Source organism: Jaculus jaculus, chromosome 3 (genome assembly GCF_020740685.1).
Source record: "Jaculus jaculus isolate mJacJac1 chromosome 3, mJacJac1.mat.Y.cur, whole genome shotgun sequence".
NCBI lineage: Eukaryota > Metazoa > Chordata > Mammalia > Rodentia > Dipodidae > Jaculus > Jaculus jaculus.
This window is the reverse complement of record NC_059104.1, coordinates 115,362,037-115,384,299: the sequence shown is the minus strand read 5'-3', so window position 1 is coordinate 115,384,299 and position 22,263 is coordinate 115,362,037. Positions and strand designations below refer to the sequence as shown.

Genomic DNA, 22,263 nt, shown 5'->3' with positions numbered 1-22,263 from the left:
CACTTCAGCTCCTGTCTAGACACTTCCTTTTTATACTTGACTGCTTTCTGCTTGGGGAGGAGGATAAATAACCACTGTTGTCTTCTGGTCTTTACAGTCAGGTACTTTGATATGGCTTGTGACACACACAGAGGAAATACACCATTATGTAAATATCTCAGATATTAGACAAATCATTAGTTCATATGAGCGTTACTTCACTGTGATGAATGGATTTTGCATGAAAATATGTTCCTAAATATCTATGTATCAAATTCACTTTCTTAGATGTTGTATCAATGCTGATTTTTTTTGTTTTTTTTTTTTTTTTGCAGTCTCAATCTTTAATCGCAGCAGAGCCTCACACACATGGAACACATGCTTGGGCTTCAGATCTTGTTGAAAGCTGCAATGTCAACACTCTGCACATGCTCCTCAAACTTGGTGATCTCCTCTACCAGCAAATCAGTGCCCACTTTGTCATCTTCCACCACGCACTGGATCTGTAGCTTGCGGATACCGTAGCCCACGGGCACTAGCTTGGAGCCCCCCCAGACTAGCCCATCCAACTGGATGGAGCGCACACAAGCCTCCAATTGGCCCATATCTGTTTCATCATCCCAGGGCTTGACATCTAGGAGGATGGAGGATTTGGCCACCAGCGAGGGCTTCTTGGCCTTCTTCTCTGCATACTGCCGTAGCCTCTCCTCCCGCAGTTGGGCTGTCTCTTTGTCCTCTTCTTCTTCATCGCTGCCAAACAGGTCAATGTCATTGTCCTCATCGTCTTCTGCTGGTGTGGCTGCCTTCTTGGTTGGAGCCTCCACTTGGCGCATGGGCGACACGTGCTGGGTCTGTGGGGCTGTGGCTCGGTGGGTGGGTGAGCTTTTCTCCAGGGTGCTCAGCCGGGCCTCTAGCCTGGAGATGGCTTGCTGTAGATCCTGCACCACGCCTCACAGGTTCTGGTTCTCCACTTCCAGGCTGTCAATCCGCAGGATGAGCTCACTGTGATCTCCACCAGGCCCATTGGAGGCCCCGGGGCCTGAGCTAGTCCCAGGGGTAGCCTGGCTCAGGGCCTCAGGGGAGCTGGGCAGCGCGACCTTGAGCTGGCGAGGGGTACCAGCCACAGGCCCATTCATCTGCTCGTAAAATTTCCTTTCTGCATCATCATATTTGAACTTGTCAAACCAGATCTTCTCATGCACTAGAAAGTTTGTAGTCTTTTTTTCTGACGCCAGCCAAGGACGCCGACACCTAGCGTACTCAGGGAGGGCAAGCTGATTTTTTTTTTTTTTTTCAGGAAGAAAGCAGAAACTTTCATAAGGTACTGAGCTCAATAATTATCTTGCTTCATGATTATTAGCAGGTAATATTTACAGATTCAAGGTTAGACACCCTGTACCCCAGCTTGCTTGAATTTGATTTTTTTTTTTCTCCAACTGAATCTTGGTGTTTCTGTGCCTTCTGAGTGACTGCTTTCTCAGTGTTGGATTAGAACAATTCACAAGATAGACTCTGTTTAGAATCTAGTGGAACTGAAAAAATCTGGTAGCCTGATAAACCAGACAGTCTCAACTTCATTCAGTTTTAATCCCTTAAATATATTTAGATCTGCCTCTTCTCTCCCTGAAGCAGCAAAAATAAGCAATGGTGATCTTTGCTTCCTCTTATGTAGGACCTGACCAAAGGACCTAGGTTCCATTCCCCAGTACCTATGTGAAACCAGATGTATGAGATTCTCAGCATCAGAAAACAAGCAAGACACACCCTGGCTTGGACAAGCTCACAGCCCAGGAACAGGCAGGACAAAAAGGAACATTACAGGGTGATACCAAATCTCCTAAGCATGACTGCACCACTACCAATTCCTAGCTAGAAAAAAGAAAACATGGATTTTTATGATTCATAATCAGCCATTTCAATTTACCACATGTATAAAACACTGAGACTTCAAGAAAAAGTACATTAAGAAAAAGAGCAAAACATGAAGCTACATTTTCAAGCCAGTAGTACAAAACATTGTGAATAATCTTTTAGTTAAAATGATCATTAAAGCTGGAGCGATGGCATAGTTATTTTTTTTCTTTTTTTTTTTTTTTTTTTTTTTTTTTGGTCTTTCGAGGTAGGGTCTCACTCTGGCTCAGGCTGACCTGGAATTCACTATGTAGTCTCAGGATGGCCTTGAACTCTCGGTGATCCTCCTACCTCTGCCTCCCGAGTGCTGGGATTAAAGGCGTGCGCCACCACGCCGGCTAGATGGCATAGTTATTAAAGGTGATTCCTTACAAAGGCTAACAGCCCCTGTTCAATTACCTAGTGCCTATGTAAAGCCAAACACAAAGTGTCACATGCATCTGAAGTTCATTGGCAGTAGCAAGAGATGCTAGCACACCAGGTCTCTTTCTCCCTCTCTCTTTTGTTCTCTTTCCTGTCTCTCTCTAAAATAGAATAAATAACTAACTAGTTTAAAATATGATAATTAATTTTGCTCTATACTTGCTAAATGAGGTATCTTTTAATTCTGGCTAAACATGGAAAAGTATATCTCAATTGCAATCATCTATTATTCCCATGAAAAAGTCTGGTTTTGACTTTTGTGCAATGTAGGTAGACCAGCAAGTAGAATTATTGGGAATGGCCATCAGTTACAGTTTAAATAATTAACGTAAATGTATTTAAAAGGATAGATTTTTGTCCAAAGATACAAAACTTTAGTCAGAAAGAGTAAGTTAAAAGGTCAAGCAAGCATGGTGGTATCCTAGTATATGGGAGACTGAGACCCAAGCATGGCCTTGAGTTTGATATCTCAAAGGACAAGAAGAAAAAAATTAAGAATAGTTTCAAGATATTTATTGTGCAATATGGTAACATAGTTCGTGATACAATGTATGTCTCAAAATTGCTACAAAGGGCTGGAGAGATGGCTTAGCAGTTAAGCGCTTGCCTGTGAAGTCTAAGGACCCCAGTTCGAGGCTCGGTTCCCCAGGTCCCACATTAGCCAAGGGGCGCACACGTCTGGAGTTCATTTGCAGAGGCTGGAAGCCCTGGTGCGCCCATTCTCTCTCTCTCCCTCTATCTGTCTTTCTCTCTGTGTCTGTCGCTCTCAAATAAATAAACAATTTAAAAAAATTGCTACAAAGTGGACTTTAAGTTTTCTCACCACAGAAAACATGATAAACACTTGAAATAATCCATTTATTAATTAACCCAGTTTGGCCATTCCACAGTTTATGTTTCCAAGCATTCCATATGTTTTATATATTGAATATAATTTTCTTATTCCATTTTGCCTACTCCTCACTCTAATTTCTTCCATTTGTTTACTTAATATACAGAGTAATTGGTATCATTATGACCTTTTCATACATAATTTGTGCTCATTCTCTTTCCCTTTGTACCTATCCCCCTGAACCATAATAGCCCATTTTTTCACTTTCATGTCACATATGTGCTATTCTCCCCTTTTTCCCTTTAGTAGTCCCCTTTCAAGTCTCATGACCTATATCCACATACATATGTAAAATTTAAAACTAGGATTCACATATGGATGAGGTTCAAGAGCTTCCTGCTGCTGCTAATCTCCAGACTCTTTCCTTTCCTCTTGTGGTCTTTGTAAGATTTCTGGACTCAGGTACTTAACTGTGAACACTTCCTTTTCTGTTGAAAATATTCAAAGTGGTTTCTGCTTCAGCACACGGACAAAGATTGGTGCAGTATAAAAACATGGGAGATTTTACCATGTACCAGACTCTGTGCTTTTGATTTCACCCTGTTATAACCTCACAATAATCCAAACAGATAGGTTTTCTCTGTATGGTATAGGGAAGTTGAGTTTTTTACCTGTGTAAGTATTAAAGGTACACAGGACATGAGAAGCTTAGATTGGAACTAAGGCCCCACTTCTTCATTCTCACTCTCTTACCCATTTACTACATTAAATCCTAAACTCCTTAGAGTTCATTTCTGTGACTAATCTTTGGTCTCTTCCCTGGTATTTGACACAGTTGGGAACAATATTGGTAAAAGTGCAATAATGCTAAGTGATTAATTGTATAAGGAGTATTTGGCAATGGAAAACTGTCTTTTCAGAGCAACTTTTGACCATTTCTGCAATTTTCTCTGTTCCATGTTTTATTAACCCGTCTGACACAGGATGACATCAGAAAGGAGACATCAGCAGCAGTGTGGGGGCACACCCAAGGGTAGGAATGCAGAAATAGTTGTTGCTAAGAAAATTGGCTGCCAAGATTTATATGACATGGCAAAACCTTGACGTTCAGAAAATGAAACAAAGGTTTGGTCAGGAGAACAAAACACAGACAGAAAAGGTGACTGGATGTCAGAGACATGCCCTGGATAATCTCTTTATGAGATGAGCCATGAAATACTCAAAATAGAGCTGAATCCAGAGAAACAGAGCTGGGCAAGAATGAAAGAGGAATGCAAGTCCCAGCCAGCTGGCTTGAATACAGCATAAGATGACTAATGGAGTCCAAGGACCTGAGAGAGTGGGGATTGAAAGAGTGGGAAGAGCGGAGGAAGAGAGTGAGTGAGTGAGTGAAAGAGGTAAGGAAGGAGGGAAGGAGAGACTGAAACCCAACAGACTGTGTAGAATGGTCTCTGTAGGCATAGACACTCATTAGGGTCATGAAACTCACACTGAAAATCTTAGTAGTTTAGTCCTTTGGTATAAAACTATATAACGTCCTTTGTAACCACAAGTAATGGTGGTATTATACCCAGGCAAGTTCTATTGCAGCAGGCTTGCTAACTACCTAGCCCTAGACCAAAGAGTAAGGGCAGACTGTGCCTACGCCACTGAGAAGTATATGAATTCTAGTTCTTCCCCTCCCATGCTTTATCTGGGCATAGTGGAGAGATAAGAATCTTCTGGAGACATTTAGTGTTTCATGAGGAACACTTGACCTAGGACCTCTTCCTTCAAATCTTCTGGTAAGCTTGTGTAACTGGTAGCAAGACTAGAAGTTTGGAGGGCAAGAGAAAGAAGCCATATTTCTTTCCTCCCTCCTTCTCTCTGCTTCTTCTGGTATCTGGGACCAGTTATATCTTCATCAGGGTTTAAGATCTTAGGAGGCAAGTTTTATTATCTCTTATCAAGCAAATTTCAAATTTCCCTCACCTCATTTTCAAGAGCCTTCCTGACAGCCTTGCTGTCTATGGTCTGTCACTGCTCCTTCTATCTTCCTGCTACTACTAATCTCTAGGCTGCTTCACCATCTCCTTTTGGATTTTTACCATTTCTTCTTCTGCATAAATAATTTCTTTTATTAACTCAGTTCTACTTGAAATAGCAAGAGTGCTTTCTCTTTTCGCAGCTGATAAAGCATCTGTCCCCTCTAAATCATTTATTTGAGCACATGGAAGGTGTGATTCCAGTGCTTAAACAAATTCATCATGCAGATTTGTTTCTGAAAAACATGCTCAGCTATAAACAAGGTTTTCGTAAATATAGGCCACCACCTATGATGATTTGTTCCAAGTTGCTGATGATGATAATTGGTTATGACATAATACTCTATGCTTTTAAAGTTATTTTTTATTTTTTTGAATATAGCTAGCCATGCTACACATGAATGATTCTAGATATATCTCTAATATACAAATATGACCTAGATTTATCATTTTTATGGATTATTCTAAATGTTTCAAAAAGAACCTCCTTGCTGTGTGGCATAATATTACTGTGCAAACACAACAAACAGTATGGGTAAGCCCCTATATCCACAACTTCTATACCTTCAGGTTCAACCAGCCACAGGTTTGAAATTATTTGGGAGACAATGTATCTATAGTGAATGCATAAACATTTCTCTTTATTGTTAATCATTAAACAATATAGCACAATAATTATTTGCATAGAATTTGAATTGCCTTAGTTACCATAAGTATTCTGGAGATGATCTGAAATATATAGGATAGGGTAAATAGCTATACCAAATATATTCATAGTATTTATATTGTATTAAGTGCTATAACAAATCAAGAAATAAAGTATATGAGAGGAGGTATATAGATTATTGGTAAATATCATGCCATTTTATACAAGTAACTTGAGTGTCTGAAGATTTTAGTAACTCTGAGGGGTCCTGGCATCAACCCTTCACAGACACCAAGGGAGGAATGTTACACCTATAATGTTCCAGAATAAATAACTTCTATTTATCTCTTAGAAGCTGAGGAAAAATTTTCTCACCCAGTAAGGATGGCCCCTGTTGGAAAACTATGTATTATTTGCTTCAGATGGGATATATATCCTCAAAAGGGTTCAAGATTTCAAATTCCTGAGAGAAAGTGTGGGAGGAAGGGAACTAGCATCATGGAGTGGCATGAGTACTACCTGAAAAGGACAAACTACCCCCTTCCCTATGGTCTCTGGGCCTGTGGCTAAGGAAGAACTTGGCGGCGGGGGGAGTTTATGGCCATCTCTTTTTTTTTTCTGGATGTTTGTTTACGGGATGTGTGAAGCTGTCTCTGTTTATCTTAAGAAGTATTCATAAATGTTTAGGTTCTTCACTCATGTATTTATTTAAGTGAATGCAAAGAGTCTGATAGAAGCAAGCTCAAAAATGAAGAGACAGCTTTTCCAGGAAAAAATGTGTCTGAGCTTCCAAGAATGTATTTTCTATCTGTATTCCTCTGACGTGGAATACATACAAAGCTGCATTCATAGACTTCACTCCTTCATCTACATGGCCATTTTATGCCCTGAGATGTGACAGGTTCATGTGTGCACTGAGCATGCTCAGCATCTACACATTTCTTGAACTGGAAAATGATTAAGTCAGATTAATATTTAGATGTGACCTGGGGAGATGGCTGAGTGGTTAAAGGCTCCTGCTTACAAAGCCTGTCAGGTTGGGTTCACTTCCCCAGTACCCACATAAAGTCAGACACACAAAGTGGAGCATTGGTCTAGAGTTCCTTTGCAGTAGCAAGAGACCCTGATGTACCCATAACTCTCTCCTCTCTCTCCAATCTCTCTCTGTCTCTCCAAAACTAAAATACCCAGATGAATTCTATGGAATTACACTAAATTAATCCTATGGAATGTTGCTACAATCCTGGGACTCTATCTGCTTCACCCAGATCTGAGGAATCAGGAAGTGAGACCAAGGTCATAAAAGCTATGACAAGAAGTACTAATATAGGTCACTTTGTCCATGCCCCAGCTTGGGAAAATGTGCCATTTCTAAAGAACATATTCTTTTATAATGTCCTGGATGAAAATTCTGATGATGGCACCCAGAACAGGCATTTTCTGTGAGTGTCCTGTGCCTACATGTGTGGGGAAGCAATGCATGTGGGAAAAAATGCCACCAGACAGAGCTTTGATTTGAAGCCTCAGAGACATGATTAGGTCAGTGCTTCAAGGTGGTCAGACCCTGGGAACCTGACTCATGCATGCTTTCTAAAATACACAAAGAATGGCATTGGCCACTGATAAACTGTGCCCACAACAGAAGATGCAGGACAAGCACTTTTTCTTCCTGTGTGAGGCAACATGAGAAGCTGTTGAAATGCATGAAAACTCTGCTTCTAGAATAGCAGTATGTGAAAACCTTTTTGGACAGCACACTTTTTTCCTGTAGGCAAACCTGTGTGTGAATTTGAGATTCTCCTTTGAAGACTTTGATTCAAAACAAGAGCAGGGAGTCTGTCCCCACCTCAAAAGCTTCTCTCCTCCCTGCTTTGAGGCCCAGTGTGACTGCACAATGCACTGATTTGGGTTCATAGTTACTGCTGTGGCAACAAAGGAAAAAGAACGATAAATAGCAAAGAAAGAAAACTGACTCAGAGTTATTTCTCAAGTACACGCTATTTAGATACCAGTGCTGCTCTGTAATCATCTCTCTCCAGTGACAACATATCTTGCGTTTTCCCCTTTTGTTGTCTATTCTGCCTTTCTTGAAGAAAGTCCCACCTCAGTTTGGATCATAAGGTGGGCTGGCTTCATGGGTAAGTGCTCTTACAGGCTTTCTGTCTGGTCAAAACTGTTTCCCATGCCTTGGCCTCTTCCTCCTCTACTTGGAGAATTTTTGAGCTGAGTCACAGTGATGGTAAATCTTCACTGACAACTTGGTGAGACTTAGAATTACCTAGGATACACTAGGATACCTAGTGTCTGCCTAATGGTGTTTCCAGAGAGATTTAACTGAGGAGGGAAGAATCATCCTAAATGTGGGTAGTACAGTCCATGAGCTGGAATCCCAGACTGAATAAAAAATAGAAAGAGTTGAGCATCCACATTCATACCTCTACACACACTTCCTTTGCCATGATGGACTATACCTCAAGCTGTGAGCCAAAATAAATCCTTTCTAGAGTCACTTTTGTCACGTATTTGGGCACAATAAGAAAGTAGGTCACATAGTCACTGTTTGCAGTATCAGGTTAGCACAGACATTGATGTGTGCTTACATGTATTTCATTTTAAAAAATATTTCTTTTATTTATTTGAGAGAAAGAGTCAGAGAGAGAGAGAGAGAGAGAGAGAGACTGGGCACACGAGGGCCTTCCGCCACTGCAAACTAACTCCAGATGCAAGTGCTACCTTGTGCATCTGGCTTACATGGCTACTGAGGAATTGAACCTGGATCATTAGGCTTCACAGCCAAGTACCTTAACCACTAAGCTATCTCTCTAGCCCCCAGCTTCCATTTTATTGGTGAAGAAAATAGGACATAAAATGTTTGTGAGTGTCAAAGATGGTAATGCTGGTTTCTAAGTCTGTTTATGTTTGAGTCAGAACACAGACCCTCCCCAGGGCCTTATGCTACCTGCACAATGCCCGAGGCCTTGCTGCCCTGGGAATTACAAGTGCACTGAAAAGTGCACTGCCTGACAAGTGCACTTTTCAGGGTGAGAGATGGAAGGATGCTCATAACTACCGACAGCTACTGCTGAGGCACAAGGAAGTGACAGCAGTTTTAACTGGTGAGCTTCAGGATGAATTCTTGAGTTTCCAGGTGCCTCCTCAGAGTAACACATCTAGCTGAGTCCATTTTGCTAATTGCCATATTACACCTCTGGTCTAACAAGAAACTTTGTATCATGAGTGTATTTCTGCACCAACCTACAGAATGTAGTAGCATGTTCGATTTCCAACTTGGTCATGTTGTAGCTCTTTTATCTTAAAGTCATTTAAGGCTGAAGCTGTACCTCAGTGGTACAATGTTTGCCTAGCATGCACAAGGCCCTGAGATTGATTCTTAGCACTGTCAAAATGAGTAAATAAATAAAAATACTAAAAGTGTGCCATGTAAACTTCCTAAGTCTTAATTCAGAAGATATAATGATGTCAAGAGTAGTTTTGGGGAGATTTAAATGATAGAAAGCTCTTGGAATACTTCTAGAAATTCAAATACAGAAGTAGTTATAGTAATGAGGAAGATGCTAAAGTATTATTATAAATATGTTCACAATGATATCATTTTACAATTATATCAGCACTATTTTACAGGAAAGGAAGGAAAATCTTGTAGAACCAAAGTCACCAGCTCAAGATCAGCTTGACCTGAAAAGAGACTCATGTGTGTTTATATTCTAAATTCGCTCTGTGTCTGCAACCTGGTGCACCAATCATGGTTAGTCATAGGAGTGTTCTTCTTTTGCCAGGGTGTGTCTGCTGAGGTCAGTTGAAATCACAGAGGGCCAGGCTATCAACATGGGCTTTGGAACATGGACCTAGGTTGTCTGTGGACCAGACAGATACAAAGCCACTGGCATCATCTCAAGTGACACGTGCAGGCAGCTACGTGACACTAGCATTAAATTTTTCATGTATCAAAGAGCCATCTTCAGAGAAAATGGAGGAGAACCAAGATCTACCAGTAGACAAAAAGACAACTGACTGCCCGCCGTGAGTCATGCCACCTCAACCACAGCTGCCAGAGCCCAGGAGGAATGACAAAAGAAGCTGTGACATAAATACTACCCTTACTACTAACCTGACAAACAGCTCCAGGGCAATGGTGGTAGACAAAACTCATCAAAGCAGAACGTCAGGGGCTACAGAGAACTCAACCATACATCAGACTATCAACGGGCCTCCCTTGGATCAGGGAACATTGCAGAAGAAGAGGGCAGAAAGATTGTAAAAGCCACAGGGTAGACAGAAATACCTGAGGCATGTGGTACCCCTTCTAGCCCACAGGGACAGACTGAGGCCTTCATGACTCCATGGTCAGTACCATAACCCTACTGAGCAGGACCTCCAGTGTAACAGGAGCAAGGGTGAGGAAATAAAGGAGTATAAGCTGTTATAATATATATGTTTTTTTTTTTTTCAAATAAAAGGGTCATCTTTCTATGAGCTCTCCACAATCCTTTGCAGCATGGAATCAAGTTTTTGTAGGAATTCTACTATACATGGGAAATATCTACATCTTGGAAATCAAGTAGCAGCAAGACAAAGAGAAACGCTCTTAACCAGAAACCTCCCATGCTCAATACCCTAGTTCAACACATTGCCTGAAAGGTCAGAAGAGACAAAAGTCTGGTATGTAATTCTGAGTTGTTCATTCATTCCTCCCAACCACTCACCCACTCATATTTATTCAGTAATTACTATGACAACTTGTTAAGACTGAGAGATGAAAAGTCAAACCAGGCATGTATATGACCTAAAGTAGCTTTGAGCCAGCTGAACATAGGGTTCTTGGTGCTTTCAGAGGTACATAACATGCTACAGAACCTCAGAAATGAGGGATTTAAACCAACTCAAGAATCAAATGGCTTAGTGCTAAAGCGCTTGCCTGTGAAGCTTAAGGACTCCGGTTCAAGGCTCAACTCCCCAGGACCCACGTTAACCAGATGCACAAGGGGGCGCACGCGTCTGGAGTTTGTTTGCAGTGGCTGGAGGCCCTGGCGCGCCCACTCTCTGTGTGTCTTTCTCTGCTCGCTCTGTCTGTCGCTCTCAAATAAATAAATAAAAATAAAAACAAAAAAATATTTTAAAAAAATGAGTCAAGCTGGGCTTCCTGAAAGAGGTGAACTGTGCAATGTGTTGGAGGAGAGTGTTGGAATGCTCCATTTTGTCACTTGTGTCAGAGAGAAAAAGAGGAATGTGGGGTGGCTTCATCACAAATGACAAGATTAAATGATGAATACTTATATTAGATTGCTACTCCTCCTCTGATACTTTTGTCTTACAAATGCTATATTGCTCTTCAGTTGGTGAAGTTTTACTTTTATTTATTTTTAATTTTTTGTTTATTTTTATTTACTTAATTATTTGACAGTAACAGAGAGAGAGAGAGAGAGAGAGAGAGAGAGAGTGAGAGAGTGAGAGAGAGAATGGGCACGCCAGGGCCTCCACCCACTGCAAATGAACTCCAGACGCGTGCACCCCCTTGTGCATCTGGCTAACGTGGGTCCTGGGAAATGGAGCCTCGAACCGTGGTCCTTAGGCTTCACAGGCAAGCGCTTAACTGCTAAGCCATCTCTCCAGCCCAAGTTTTACTTTTTTTTTAATATATTTTTAAATTTTTTATTTATTTGAGAGCGACAGACACAGAGAGAAAGACAGATAGAGGGAGAGAGAGAGAATGGGCGCGCCAGGGCTTCCAGCCTCTGCAAACGAACTCCAGACGCATGTGCCCCCTTATGCATCTGGCTAACGTGGGACCTGGGGAACTGAGCCTTGAACCAGGGTTCTTAGGCTTCACAGGCAAGCGCTTAACCGCTAAGCCATCTCTCCAGCCCAAGTTTTACTTTTAAAGATAGCTACTTGTCACTATCTTTACAAAAGAAAATAACACAATTTTTATTTGCTCTCTCCCAGCTGAAGATAGATTTAAGCAGCACCAAGATGCAAATAATGCAGAGAATGAAGCAGGTTTCTGTCAGGTGTTATTTGATTTCTGATGACTGTGATGCTTAACACAAAGCTTCAGAAACTAAAACTGAGTGTGACAAAAATTTCTTGAAGTACAGTGACTTGATCAGCTCAGTTCTATCACTCATTTACAATAAGATACTTTCTGAGGCATGCCACGTGATGCATTACTTTAAAAATCATTAACAAGAGAGAGCCTATACCACATCAAGCTTTGGAATTCTTGTGTATATTATTTTTAAAAATAGTACATATTAATCCAGGCTCAATGTAATGAATGTGTATCTGTACTTAGAATTTTACTTTTAAACCCTTAGGAAATATTGAGGTTAAGAATAGTGTTTAATGAATATCAAAAAGAAATTAATTGAGGCTGGAGATATTGCTTAGCAGTTAAGGCACTTGCCTTTGACACCTTAGGACCTAGGTTCAATTCCCTAGTACTTACGTGAGCCAGATGCACATGGTGGCACATGTGTCTGGAATTTGCACTGTCTGGAGGCTCTAAAATGCCCAATCTCTCTCTCTCTTTCAAAGAAATAAATAAATATAAGTAAAACATATTATAAAATAAAATGATATTGACCAAGAGTTTATTAAACAATTACTTTCATTAAGTCTGTATAATGTTGTATGCATACAAGTATTAAACAAAAACGCAACCATAGCTTTTGAGACTCTCAATATTCAGCTGTGTGGGAGACCAGACGATAGAATGGCAGTTACTTTGCAGAATATGGGGAAGTAGACCTAGTACCAGAGGAGGGAACATATGGAAAATGTATAATTAAAAATCCTTATGTGCCGGGCGTGGTGGCACATGCCTTTAATCCCAGCACTCGGGAGGCAGAGGTGGGAGGATCGCCGTGAGTTTAAGGCCACCCTGAGACTACAGAGTTAATTCCAGGTCATCCTGGACCAGAGCGAGACCCTACCTCAAAAAACCAAAAAAAAAAAAAAAAAAAAAAAAACCCTTATGAACAAGGAAAGTCAGAGAGACATTTCTAGAGAAAGTGACATTGAACTATCTTTGTAATCTGGAAAAGCTTTTGTCAGGCAAAGAAAACAGAAATATGTGTACACACAGAGAGGGAGGAATATAGTGAGACTGTAGTTGGGACGACATCTAGTAATGGCTAAAATAGTAACGTGAGTATGGTAGGAAGAATCACAAAGGTTGGGAAAAGTGAAGGATTTAAGTTACTGCAATGCTTAATGGGGTCCCAGAATATACATTGTGTGAAAAAGATTCATTATGTGATTCATGAGAGAAAGAAAAAGCAAGGATAGTTATTGCAATTGGGAAAATCAAGGAATGTTGAGGATGGAACCTCTATGTGCCATCATGTAAAAACTGTGTAGCACCAAGATACAAATAATGCAGAGAATGAAGCTGGTCCCTGGCAAGTTTCATTTAATTTCTCTTGATTATAAAACTTACCACAAAGGTGTGTAATGTAAAATGACTCTTATAAAAAATCTTGAAGCCTCTGGATCTCTGCTTTGGTGTGGCTTGAGTATCCTCAGTATCAGTCTTCTTCACCCTGGCACTGATTGTCAGGCTCACAGTGGAGGCAGCAGTCTTGCTTGTGTCCCCATTTCCTCTGTGGCTTCACCTGGGCTTTGGCTGAAGTGCAAGGAGTGGTTCATCTTCTGGGGTCTCGCTACTTTCTGAAAAAGAAAAAGATTCTCCAAGGGAGAATAAAGTCAGTATACATTAAATGAGATAAGAATTATCGATTTAGGGAGAATTTGATGGATGTAGCCCCTCTATTAGCCAAAGACTAGTGGGAGCTTGTCATTGGAGAGCATAATGTTTTTCTCCATAGGATGCAGACCTAGTTCCCAATTACAGATATAAGTTCCTTTTCACTGAGCAGGTCTCTTAGCCAATCAGAAAGCTACTGATTATCCATCAAGACTGTGTGCCACCATTTCACTGGTGTATACATCTTCTCAGGGTGTTTGCTTCTGAGTAGCTTAGACCTCTGGTTGCTCACACCATTGCTGGCTACTTTCCCCCAGTAGCTCATGTAGTGCCTTCCAGTACTGGACAGGCTAACTCATCACTGAAGTACACTTCAAATACACCCACCAGGGCTCAGGGAATTTTGCAGAACAGAGGGTGCAAAGAGTATAAGAGCCATAGATTGGGACATCATACCCAGAAGCAATTGCTCCCCCACCAATATCAGACTGCTGCATAACCCACAGCCCCATGGGGAATACCAAGCAAACCTGCTGTGGAGGGCCCCCACAGAATGGGGGCAGGGACAAAGCAATGACTGGCACAAACACATGATGAATCCATACTAAGTATTTCAGTAATTAAAAAAATAAATTTTAATTTCAAAAATCTTGAAATATAGTAGATTTGACAGTCCTGTTGTAACAACACCTATTAATATTGAGATATTTTCTCAGGCATGTCATGTGATATATCACTAAGAAATCATAAATAAGAGGAAAAAACCACATCAAGATGTTATATATGCTGTTGGATATTCTAACGGGTGCAGAGGTAGACCACGAGGGCTGTCACTGCCTAGTGCCCACCTAACATCTCTGGGGATACAGACAAAACTGAATGGCTAGGTTACTGGAACTCCTGTGGTTTCTTACTCCCAAATCCTTCACACTGTTTCCACTCAAAACAGTCTATGCCCAGGTTTTTATTCTTCATCAACTTTAATACAAAACACATTCATTTCTTTCTCCACCTTAAACTTTGTCTACAGCTGCATTATGCCTCTCTGTGTGTGTGTCTCTCTCTGGGATAATAGTAAAAGTGGGATAATAATTTCACATGCCTAATTCTGTCCAGGGAAAGATGATAGAGAGCATGCCTATGCAGGTGTCTCATACAGCAATCTGGACTGATCAGTTGGCTTTATTGAAGGTATGATGGCTGTCCTCAAATACCCATTCCAGGCTATCCCCTGAGGAAACCTACTTCATCTATCTCATCTTCTTTCTCTACTTCCAGCATTTTCCACTTTCAAAATCAATCCTCTTTCACCTTAAAAAGAAAGAAAGAAAAAAATAGGCTGCTGGCGTGGGGCTGCCTAGACCTTGCAAGCTTGCTACAGAAGCAGGCCCCATCCTCCATCTTTCAGGTTGAAAGGACTATGTGTCCCCAAATCACACATCCCTTGCTCTGGAGGGTGCCTGTATTGAGTGAGTTGGATAGAGCTCCTGATTACTACCCTACCTCCCAGTCCCATAGTCCTGGTTTCCCTGCTTCTGCCTTGGGGCTGACTGGACCCTGTGAGCTTGCAGCAGAAGGAGACCCCTTGCTCTGCTTCCCTGATTGAATGGTTCCTGGGTCCCCAATTTCTGGGTTCCCCTTATCCAGAGGGTGTATTCATGCAGTGAGTAGGGCAGAGCTCCTGGTTGATTCCCCACCTCTCAGTTCTCTGTTCCCAGTACACTTGCTACTGGCTTGAGGCAGCTTGGTCCCTGCTTATGGGCTGAAGAAACAGGGTTTTGCTCAGGTTTCCTGATTGACTGGCCCCTGAGTACCTAAATCCCCATTCCCCTGAGCCAAAGGGTTTACAGGCCACTGGAGGTGCTGGCCTCTTGTCCCTGGTTCTCCAGATTCCCAGATCCTGATTTCACAACCCTCTGGTCCCCATGTGCTGAATAGTGTATGCAAGTAGAATGAGTGGGCTAGAGCTTTGAGTTTCCCACCTCCAAATTCCCCAGATACATTTGATGTACTTGAAATCTCCACAATCTATGTGTCTGTGGCTATAACCCCATCTTATACCAATCCAGTTCACATTTAAAACAGGACAGTCACTAAAGATCCTACAAGGAAAAATACTTGCTTCCCCCACAATAAATTAAAACAGTTTCCCAAGATGGGGATACCATAATGAAAAAAGAAAACACTATCAAAAAATAGAGATATTCACCAGGATGCCTAGTCCCACAATGGAAGGTTCCAATGAAATAATGGAGAAATCAACAGAAATTAAATCTGAAAATGAAAACACTACAACCAATGTTACCCTGATAAAAAGAATTGCTGAACTGGAGGCAACCCTTCAAAAAAAAAAAAAGCAATCCTATAGATTAAGTTAAGCAGAAACTTCTCTTAGAGCTTTTGTCACTAGGCTTAACTTAATTGAAGAAACCCATAGAGATATAAAAGAGGTATAAATGAATTGAAGGTGAGTCAACAAGTGGAATATCTCAATAAACAGTTGAAAACAGTTAATGAAGACTTGATTAAATGCAAGAATGAATTCCAGGAAGCATCAAGAAAATCAGACCTCAAACTGAAATTGTACCAAAAAAAAAAAGGACACAATGCAAAATAACACAACAGAAAACAAGAATAAAATAGAGATTTTAAAATCTCTCTAGAACCCCTCACTAACAGAGTCATCCCAAGGTCACTACCATCTGAAAAGAGAAATTTCTCCAACCAAAAGAGAGGGTAGCATTAATATATGCATATGAACATCAGTAGAAGTGCTTACTGGGTAGTTTGGTGAGCATAGTATATACATTTTGCCAGACACCAGCAGATATTACACCCCTAGGGCTCATAACTACCCCTGTTGTAGGTTTTCAGTATCAGGGATGTATTTCCTCCCAGAGATCAGGCCTCCAATCAATTTAGAGGATGGTTGGTTTCCCCCATAACAAATGTGCACCTGTTGGCTCATTTGGGCTGGCTGGCTAAATATAAGGCTTGCAGTGTCCATTGTTAAATATCTTCACTGGTGATTTCTCTCTCTGCCATTGAACTGCATGCAGTGTGGTTTTTTCCAGCTTTCTGTCAGCTTGTCTACATGGAGGAGGTTTTCAACTCAGCTCTAACAGGATTTCTCAGTAACCTTGCAGCCCAATTATATGGAGTCTTCAACAATAGGGTCTTACCATCTATTCCTGGTGGGAAACCAAGGGCTTTGGCAATGGCCTGTAATGTTTTGGAGGCATCAGGGAGCACCCTGGCCAACAACTCACTAGAGGGTATCCTATCCCTGTCACTGAAATTTTTCTAGTAACAATCTATGGCTCCTGAGTGTTCCATTGTCCAAAAACGTTGGTTTCCATATGGCATATTTATATCCTCTTAGATTTTGATTAGCCTTCTCTCCACCTTTCCTTTACTCAATCTCTTCCACTGACCTCACTTAGGCCTTTTCACACCAATTAATCTATTCTTCTACTTACATGTATACAATACCATCCTATTAAGTCCCCCCTCCCTCCCTTTCTGTTCCCCTTATATTCCCTTTCTAGATTACTGGCCTCTGCTACTGAGTTTTCTTCATACTCACATAGAAGTCAAATAATTTGTAGTTAGGATCCACATATAAGAGAGTACATGTGATGTTTGGCTTTCTGGGCCTGAGTTACCTCACTAAAAGAAAGTTACAGGACCTTCTCAACCAAATTCTATCAAACCTTCATTGAAGAACTAAAACAAATTTTTCTCAAACTGTGTCACATAACTGGAGACCATAGAATCTTCTCCAATTCCTTTTATGAAGCTATTATCACCCTAATACCAAAATCAAACAGAGATGTAACAAGTAAAGAAAACTATAGGCCTATATCCCTGATGAATTTAGATGCAAAGATCCTGAACAAAATCCTTGCAAAACAAATTCAACAATATATCAAATGCATTATCCACCTTGATCCCTGGGCTTCATCCCAGGGATATTCCACATATGGAAATCAGTCAATATAATAAACCAGATAACTTAATAACAATAACCAAATGATAATTTCAATAGATACAGAGAAGGCTTTTGACAAAATACAACACCATTTCATGATCAAAACACTAGAAAGAATAGGCATGGGGGGTATATCTCAACACAATAAGAGTTATATATAAAGCACCTAAAGCTCAATAATACTTAATGGGTAAATACTCAAGGAGTTCCCATTGGGGTCAGGAACAAGACAGGGTTGCCCTCTCTCACCACTGCTCTTCAATATAGTACTAGAAGTAATAAGATGGGGATGGTGGTTGGATTCAGGTTTCCCCAGTAAACTTATGTGTTCTGGATGCTAGGTCCCCAGCTGATGACAACTGGAAAGTAAAGCCTCCTGGAGGTGGTATATTGTTGGGGGTGGGCTTATAGGTGTTATAGCCAGTTTTTCCTTGCCAGTGTTTGGCACACTATCACATTGCTATTGTCCACCTTAAGCTGGCCAGGAGTGATGTCCACCCTCTGCTCATGCCATAATTTTCCCTGCTATCATGGAGTTTTCCACTCAAGCCTGTAAGCAAAATTAAACCTCTTTTATTCCCCATAAGCTGCTCTTTGTTGGGTGCTTTCTGCCAACGATGTGAACCTGACTGCAACAATGGGAAAAAGAGATAAAAGGGATACAAATTTGAAAGGAAGAAGCTGTTAGTCCTATTGGCAGAAGACATGATCCTACACATAAGTGACCCAAAAAGATTGCATCTCAAAACTTCTAAAAGTAGCCAGGCATGGTGGCGCATGCCTTTAATTCCAGCACTTGGAAGGCAGAGGTAGGAGGATAGCTGTGAGTTCAAGTCCACCCTGAGATGACAAAGTGAATTCCAGGTCATCCTGAGCTAGAGTGAGACCCTACCTCAGAAAACAAAACAAACAAACAAACAAAAAAAAAAAACTTCTAAAAGTAGCCAAGCAAGGTGATGCATGCCTGTAATCCCAGCACTTGAGAGGCAAAGGTAGGGGGATAGCTGTGAGTTCAAAGCCACCCTGAGACTACATAGTGAATTCCAGGGCATCCTGGGCTAGACTGAGACCCTACCTTGAATAAAAAAAAAAATACTTCTAAAGGTGATTAATTCCTTCAGTAAAGTGGCAAGATACAAAATCAACACACAAAAATCAGTAGCCTTTCTATATGCAAAGGACAAATATACAGAGAAAGAAATCAGTGAGGCAACAAAAAATTGAAATACATTGGTATAATATTAAACAAGGATTTAAAAGACCTATATAATGAAAACATTAAAGGAAATGCAAAAAAGAAATCAAGGAGGACTTTGAGAAGATGGAAAGACCTCTGATGCCCCTCAACAGGTAGAATCAATATTATGAAAATGGAAATTCTACCAAAAACAATATACAGATTTAATGCAATACCGATAAAAATTCCACTATAATTCTTCACAGAGATATAAAAAATTATCTCAAAATTCATATGGAATGGCAGCAGGACTCAGATATCCAAACATGTCCTCAGCAGAAGAAACACCCTGTTGGTATCACTATACCCAATCCAAAGCTATGTTACAAAGCCATAGCAACAAAAACAAGAACAACATAGCAAAAAGAAAAAAGTGGTACTGGCAGAAAAACAGAAATATAGACCAATGGAACAGAATGGAATATCTGGACCTCAGATCAAGTAACTGCAGCTTACATGGTCTTTGACAAAGGTGCAATAACATAGACTGGAGAGAAAAAAAAAATAAACAGCTGCTAGGTCAAGACAAAATGAAGTCACAGCAGTATGACAGCAGAGACTTAAGTGAGTCATCCGCATTCCTCAAGGAACCACCCAGCCATTATCCCTTCCTTGCCTAACAATGCCCAAGTCTAGGTTTCCTGCCCCCGTATCTTGCCCCCTTTTCTCTCAGGCCACCGGGTCACTGTTCTGGCCTCACACCCTAGCTATTTCCCTTCTTCACCTTCCCCCAACTGAAGAACCCTATATTGCCCACTACCTGTAATCTCAAAAGCTGACTGCTCCACTCTTGAGAGTCAGTCCTGGCAGCTCATGTTTTTCCCAAATAAAAGCTTCCATCTTTGCCTCAGAGTGGTCTCCATGGTCTTGGTCACTCCTGAACCTTATATCTGGTGCTGTGATTCAGATTGGAAGGCTTCTGGTTGCTCTCTTGGGTGGACAGACCTCCTTTCTTCTAACCAGGCCACCAAGCTGTCATTTGACTCCCTGAAGCCCTTGGACCATCTCTATCTGATGTAGACTGTCACACTCACCATGGTTCGGCCTCACTCTTCCCTTCTCTGTTCCCCCCTTCTCAGTAAGTATACCTCTCAGTTTGGTCTACTCTCAGGTTTCATGTCTCCTCGTGGAAGCCATGCTGGCACACCAGACTACACAGCTTGGCCTCTAGGCCCCAACACCAGGTCTCCAGAAAGATGCACTCTCAACTCCACGAGTCTATTGCTCTCTGGTCTACCATATCCTAAGGGACACCATTTGGTTCAGTTACCAACTCGGAAGATTTCCTCTCCCTCTCCCTCCTGAGCTCTCATCTTCCACCACCAGCTGCTTTCATCTTCCATAGGCAGCTGATTTCACCATTGGGAGCACAGTCACCATCCTCGCCCACTAACAGGCTAAAAAGCCGACAGTTATGACCTGTATGGTCTCTGCCCATGTGGAATGTTCAGGCCCTCTTCATACTAACAGGCCAAGGGTCATATTGGTATTCTATGAAAACCCAGCTTAAGCTCTGGTTTATTGTTCTCACACCCTTGTTTTGCTCTTTCCCTGTCTCCTTAAGGACTTAAGAGCTTTAAGCCTCTATGACTCTTTATCTCTTATCTTTCTCCACAAGTCTGATTGGCCACATCCATAAGATGGACAATGGGTCCAAATGGCCTGAGAATGATACTTTTGATTTCCAAATTCTCACTGATTAAAAAAAAAAAAGTCTTCTGTCAATGTACAGGCAAATGGTCTAAAATACCCTATTTTTCACTCAATATGCAAGGCCTTCTCTCTGCTCTACCTGCTATTCTCACCAGGTCCTTCTAGCCAAGGTCTCGGGAATATGCTCTCATTCAACCTCTCCCTCATATTCGTCCTCACCCTCGGCTTTTGACCCAGATGCCACAGAGGACCTTGCCCCAACAGCTCCTCCAGCCCCTCTAGCCTCCCTCAGCCTCTCCTGACACTCTGCCTGGAACAAGGTTTGATTGCAGTCTCTGGAGTTGTAAATAGAATAGAAATTTTAAATGGGAATGCATAACTTCTGAATGAATCAATGAATCAATGAATATATGAAGGGGAAATGGTTTTCTAGATGAAAAGTGCATTTTAAATGAATGTGTTTATATGAGTCTGTACATGGCTCACAGCCTAAGGCTGCAGAATGATTTCTGTTCTGAGCAATGTCACTTCATTGTAGGGATGATTTCCAGCAAGCCCACTGTACTACACAGCATACCCAATTTTTACTGTTGAATGAGCCCCAAAAGAAACACTAAAAGTAATTAAGATCATAGACAAAAATACAAGATTCTCCTACTCTTAAAAGATTTGTAAAATGGAAGAATCGAGAAGCAGCCTATAGCCCTGAGGAAAATCCAAAACTCTTCCTGGAATTTAGGAAGAAGAAAAATGGCTCTTTCTTAGCTTCCCTGCCTTGCAGAGTCAGGGGGCTGCAAGCACAGGGCCCCAGCATGTTGATGAATGAATGGCAAGTTGCTATAAACAGATGGGGACTTCTTATAAGAAATTTGTAACTGTTATTTTTACTTTATCTTTCCATGCATCTACGGAACTACTAACAGACCATAGCCTCAGGATTTATATTTAAATTTAGAAGTACTCGAAATTAAATTTGCAAAAAAAATTCTAAAATTTCTAATAATGTTTGAATCTGCTTTCATACTTTTAAAAATGTGTTTCAGGAGGTAATAAGAAACAAAGTTCCAAAATCTATATGTTTATTCTGGGTAAATAGTATAAGTCAAATCTGGTCTACTGTTTCAAAAAAGTTATTTCAAGAGGCCTTTTGAGGAAAAAAAAATCAGATTACAGACTTCTTGAGATATAAAATGACTATTAGCCTAGGGCTTACATCAGACTAACAAAGTGTGGCCCTGGCTGATAGCGGGTTGCTATGGCATTCAGGGTATAAATTTAACTTTAACTCATTGATGTTAATCTGGTCATAATAATGGTTATAAAAGACTGAATTTAGAGTACCCAGCCAAGTTAACTAGGTTCTTCTATTTGTCAACCTTTTAACTAAATCTTAAGGTTAAAATTGACTCATTAATATTTAATTCTCTTCTAAGGTTATTATATCTAAAGCCCGACCTCAAAAAAAAAGTAACTTACAGAAAAATTATTTACTCTTTACTCTTCTTTCCTATTTTGTAAGGTAAATAGACCACATTTGAAACACTAAACAATATTTATCTTTCACACACCTAAAAACTATTTACTTTGTGGTAATACAATTCTTCAATTCCTCCAACAATGTTTTAATACTTTAATTTTAAATTATGTCATTACTGAACAAGTTTACCAAATTATTACAGGCAGAATGATAGAGTTGATTAAGGTTCAAATAATTATATAGAGTGTGTCATAAAATTTTGTCTATGTTTGGAATTCAATATAGTTTTATAAAATTGATTTAGAAGAGATTAAAAATATTTCTTTTGGCTCATGAGTTAAAGGTGCTTATTTGCAAAGCTAGA

The 22,263-nt window shown here is 40.7% G+C and overlaps 1 pseudogene; it reads right to left on the bottom strand.

Annotated features, from left to right (window-relative positions):
• Positions 1-294: 294 nt before the first annotated feature.
• LOC123459463 lies at positions 295-20,149 on the bottom strand (annotated as a pseudogene).
• Positions 20,150-22,263: the final 2,114 nt, after the last annotated feature.